The following is a 5,704-nucleotide window of genomic DNA, read 5'->3' as shown; positions in this document are numbered from 1 at the left end:
AAGTGCCAATACAATGTGTCATGTTTTCTTTGACATGTTAGAAATGCAGCAGTGGATAAAAGCAGAGAAAAATCCCTGTTCTCACAGAGTTTACATAATCATCAGAAAGAGACAAAGAGTAAACACAATGACACGTCAGAAGGTGACAATTTCTATGGGAGAAACAGAGAAACAGACAACATAATATTTTTCTCAAAAGTGTCTTCCTGATTATAATTATGAAGAATAAGAGAGTAGTCAGGTGATACATGCCTGTAAATCGCTACTTGAGAAGTTGAAGCAGGAGATTCACAAATTCAATGCCAGCCAGACAACTTATCGAGACCTTATCAAAATAAAAAAGAAAAAGGGCTGGGCATGTAGCTCAGTGGTAAAGTGTCCCTGGGTTCAATCCCTGGTACCAAGAAATAAGACAAAACAAATTCAGATTATGGAATCCTCTACAAGACAACTTGCCTTCAAAAATGCTATAAAAATGTGATGTGATTATTGATCAGATGCTGGATCACAAATAAAACAAAACCACAACTATACAGGATGTAATTGGGACAATTGGGGAAATGTGGATATGTGACTGTGAGATAGCAGCATTATATCAATGTTGAGTTTCTTAGGTGCCGGAATAGCATTATGACTGCATAAGAGAAGTCAGGGTGCAATGCTCAAATGGTTTAGCCAAAGTAATGCAAATAAAACGAGTGTGAAATATTCTGGTAAAACACACTGGCAACAGGTGAATCCAGATGAAAAAGTACAAAGGTGCCTGTTGATTGTACAAGTTTAAAACGTCAATTTTTTTTTCAAAATAAAAAGTTGTGAGAAAGAACGAATGCTTTGCTTGTGGCGCTGCTGGGCGGCTCCATATTGGGGGAGCCACGGATTGAAGGGCTCCTTATTTATTATTTTTAACTTTTTGTTCATATATATATTTTTTGTGGGGGGGTCTTTATTTCTGCCTCTGACCCCCATCCTCGCTATTGCCAAGTGCCCCAAATCTCTTCCTCTCTGGTGCAAGATCCATGCATGGAGGCCGCTGAGAGCAGGTGAAAAGGAAGGAGGAGGTGACATTCCAGAATTCCAGAATTAAAGGCGGGAAGGGAGAAAAGAAAGAAAAAAGGAGAGGAAGCCCAACAAGCTCGCCTAGGCGGGAGGATCCGGAGCTCCGGAGTTGCGGGCGCTCTCTGTGGCGCGCCACCGCCCCCTCGTGGCCACCGGACTCGCACGCGGCGCCGCAACCGGCAGGTGAATCTGGCTCTGCAACCCGAGCTCTTGAACGACTATGTCCAGAAGAGCTCTCAGTAGGCCAGGGCACCTCGCGATCATACCCCGCTCACTTTAGATACACATATTTTTAAAAGGACCTACTATAAGCCGAGCACAGTGCCGAGTACTTTATAGATATTAACTCAATCCTTACATCAGGTCACTCAGAGAGCAAGGAGTATTGAGAGCAAGGACTTGGAAAGCATTGAGGAACCTTGAAATTGTTCATTTATTTTGTTTGTAAATGTTTACTGAGCACCCAGGAGGTGCTGGACCCTGAACCCAGGCATGCGACCCAGTGTGTGAGGGCCTGAGGGTGCAGCGAGAGGGAAAGATGACAGGTCATGATGTTCAATTGAAAAAACAAAAGAAAGGGGGAAAGATAACTTGCAAAGAGCAGATCTAGTGTATTTACAAAACTATGTTCCTGAAAATTAGATATTTTATAAGAAGAACGGATTGGCTTAAGATCAGTCAAAAATAAAAAGCAAACACAAAAAATGAACACTTCTGGGGGAGGGAAGGAGACACAGCTTAGTGAATTTTCACTGCACTGCATTTTCATTGCAAACTGTTAGCAGATGTATAACACACTGGTAAGTGAAAGAAAAATGACCACAACACTCAGAGCAACCAAGAGATCTTTATTACAGCAGTGCAACAGAGGAGAAAAGAGAGAAAGAGAAGAGAGAGTGAAAGAGAGAGAGAGAGAGAGAGAGAGAGAGAGAGAGAGAGAGTGCAAGAGAGAGAGGGGCCAAGTTTTTGTTTTTTTATTGGTTGTTCAAAACATTACAAAGCTCTTGACATATCATATTTCATACATTTGATTCAAGTGGGTTATGAACTCCCATTTTTACCCCGTATACAGACTGCAGAATCACATCGGTTACACATCCACGTTTTTACATACTGCCATACTAGAGACTGTTGTATTCTGCTATCTTTCCTATCCTCTACTATCCCCCCCTCCCCTCCCCTCCCATCTTCTCTCTCTACCCCATCTACTGTAATTCATTTCTCTCCCTTATTTTTTTTCCCTTTCCCCTCACATCCTCTTATATGTAATTTTGTATAACAATGAGGGTCTCCTTCCATTTCCATGCAATTTCCCTTCTCTCTCCCTTTCCCTCCGACCTCTTGTCCCTGTTTAATGTTAATCTTTTTAGGAGAGAGTTTTTATAGCCCAAATCTAATGAGGTCTCTGGGTCTGCAAGCTGCCTTGTTGGCACAAGGGGGGTTATGTGTTCGGCCTTGAGCAGGGGGGTTGAGTGTTCAGCCTTGAGCGGGGGCTTGGGTGTTTGGGCTTGAAGCAAATAGTTGATAAAGAACCAGACAGAGGGTTTGAGTGGCCAGGTCATCCTGCAGCTAACTTTGTTTGGTATGCCCTGCAGACAGTTTACTCAGCCTGTCCTGCACCTAACAGTAAGTCCTGATTTAAGGCTTGGCTGAATATATATACTTTGAAGAAAAATGAGGGCTGCTATTCTCTTGAGAAACTTGAAAAGGAATAATTTTATAGACATGTAGTAAAATTCCTACACCTAAGAAAATAAATCTCATAATTGTATCTGACTTTTAAGGAAATGCCACTTAACTGCCACCAACAACCAACTCTGCTGCTCCAAGCCTCTAGGCTTGTGTGGTGGTGGGGGGGCTTCCCAGGTTGTGGCAGCACAGGGTGCTCAGTTCCCTTCACCCTGCTAGGTTCCAGCTACTGTTCTCTGGCCAGGGCATTCCTTCCCTTTCATCCCTTGGTCCTCTGCAGCTGCATCTGGTTTCTTTGGAAGGCCTCACACTTAGGCCCTCTAGACCAGTGTCAGAGACTCAATCCTTCCTTACCTGGGAGAATCGCCAGGGAAAAGCAGCTGCCCAGGAGCACACTTGTGCTGTGTTAAGGTGACTGCACTTATCCCCAGCTCTGGGCACTCAGTACCAGCACCAGTGGGGCTCCATCCTACCTTCCTCTCCCTACCACTCCAACACATATTTTTATTTCTTTTCAGCTTACATAGTTGTGTTAACTTTCTGTTACTGTGACAAAATACTTGAGATAATCAACTTATAGGGAAGAGAAGTTATTTTGGCTCATTGTTTCAGCATGGTTGCTGAGTCCTGGGCTAGCACAGTATATTATGGAAGGAGTATGGCAAAGGAGGCCTGTTCACTTCATTGAAACTAGGAAGCAAAGAGAGAGAAAGGGACCAGGGTCCCAGTGCTCCCTTCAAAGGCATACTACAGTGATCTGACTTCCTTCCAGTAGGTTCTACATCCTAAATGTTCTGCCATGGGCTAAGACTGAGGCTTTAATATATGGGCCTTTGAGGGACATTTAAAATACAGACTATAGCATTAGTCAAACAAAATACATGCACAAAAAAAAATTTAGAAAAACAACACAAGGTTTTATCATTTCTATGTTATCCTTGATAATACTTTCATCTATATTCTCTATGAAATATTGTCTAGACATGTTTGAAGAAAGGATATAGATAGAAAAATTGGTTGAGAGTTTGAGCAAATAAGTTGCCCAGACTGGCCTGGAACTTGCAATCCTCCTGCCTCAGCCTTCTGAATAGCTGTGATTATGAGTGCTCGTCACTGCACCCAGCTAAGTAGTTGGATTTTTGACAATTAGCAGGATCAGCATCATGTGGGAACTTTTTTTATTTATTTATTTTTTAGTTGGACACAATATCTTTATTTTATTTTTGTGTGGTGCTGAGAATCGAACCCAGAGCCTCACGCATGCTAGGTGATTCCGATGCATGCTTTAATTTGGGAACCACAGTGCTAGACAACGACCAAATGTCTGATGAATTCAGGGATATTTAAAAAATAAATTTATATTTCTCTAACCATAACATTGAGTTGTGTCTGAGAAATGATAGAAAGAATTTTTTATTTTTAAATTATTTTATTTTATTTTTTTAGCACACTGCTAGGGATCTAACTCAGGGGTAGGATTTAGTAGGCGAGGGCTCTCCCACTGAGCTATAGCCCCAGCCCAAGGATTCTGTTTTAATGAGTGAAGTGAATGCCTGATATGAGGATGGAATTTTCCACCCAACATCTCTCCTTAACAAGTCAGAGAAAAAAGATGGTAGGTAGTGTTCAGATGGGTTGGGCAATATTGGGGTTGGTCTCTTGATCTTCTCAAAGGGGTTTGTGGGTGAAATTAAAAAATGAATAGAGAGTGGGAAAGGACCAAAAATGTCCCTCTTAACAGCTGATTTGGCCTGGCTGGGGGTATGAAGGGGTAAGCATGGAGGAAATGGTTTCTGTAATTTGTACAGAACCCCCCTAAACTTACTACCCTTTGAGTTCCCAGGAGGGATTCCCTGGGGCAGTTTTTCAGACTTCTACTCATAACCTCCTGCCTTCTCCTCCTATCACCATCCCTTCCCATTCTTCTCTTGGTTCCCTATCCTCCATCTTTTTTCCCACACCTCTGACATTTTATTTCCTATCCCTCTTTTTCTGTACTCCTGGGTCTCCAACTTTTGATGGTAAAACTTGTGACACAAAGGCCTATACCTGGTTCCCTACTGACCCCTGAGGACCTCAGTGGTGGAGTATGGTGCTAGGAATCACCTCCCCAAGACAAAATAAAACAAAAACCCCAGTGCCATGCCTTGAGGAGGAAGGGGCTGTGGCTAATTAGACTCTCTTGTCCCATGCAAAGGACCCAGGGCTGCACGATCTTCTTGGTAGGCTCATCATTGTTGTCCTGTTGAATTGCTGGGTCCTTGAGTCAGTGAGGTTGGCCCCACCAGAATCAGGTCCCCAGGCTCGCCTCCCCTTCCTAAGGTTGTTTGTTGTTGCTCACTCTCATTTTTGCTGCTGATTATTTTGTGACTCTTCTGAACTTATTCTGCAAAGTTTGTTCTCTTTGTCATATGGCCAATAAAATCTCTGCTCAGTTAGCTACTCTGGTGGTCAGACAATGATTAGACAGAGAGTTCCTTAAATGCCTAAAACCACTGTGTCTTATATTTTTTTGCCAAAGGGCAAGGGACTCTTCTGTATGTTGTGGGCACACCTTAAACACTCAACCAGACAATTTACAACTCGCTTTAGCTTCACTCCTGCTTGCCTAGATCTCCAAGCTCAGTCAGAAGTGAGAGCTGGGGCCTTTCTGAGTCTTCCCTGAGCATTTACACAGGCTTAGAGATGCCACACAGCCCTACATATGCACAAGTATAGCCTTCTTTTTTAAAAATATATATATATTTCTTAGTTGTTGATGGACTTTATTTTATTTATTTTCATGTGGTGCTGAGAATTGAACCCAGTACCTCATACATGCTAGGCGAATGCTCTGTCACTGAGCCACAACCCCAGCCCATATATAGCCTTCTTGATGCCCAGGAATATGGTGGAGCTTTGCAAAGTTCCCTATGGCCATCTCATTCCCAGCTTTTCTTGTTAAACTTTTTGTTTA

The 5,704-nt window shown here is 42.7% G+C and overlaps 1 protein-coding gene across 1 annotated transcript in view; it reads right to left on the bottom strand.

Moving 5' to 3' along the window:
* The window catches only part of Zfp90 (ZFP90 zinc finger protein), a 47,168-nt gene that overhangs the window by 10,515 nt on the left and 30,949 nt on the right, over positions 1-5,704 (bottom strand). The gene's annotated exons all lie outside the window — the stretch shown is intronic.

Source organism: Marmota monax, unplaced genomic scaffold (genome assembly GCF_021218885.2).
Source record: "Marmota monax isolate L192 unplaced genomic scaffold, Marmota_monax_Labrador192_F-V1.1 WCK01_AAM20220418_F8-fsc00024, whole genome shotgun sequence".
Classification (NCBI taxonomy): domain Eukaryota; kingdom Metazoa; phylum Chordata; class Mammalia; order Rodentia; family Sciuridae; genus Marmota; species Marmota monax.
The sequence above is the reverse complement of the archived record's forward strand: the minus strand, read 5'-3'. Positions and strand labels throughout refer to the sequence as shown.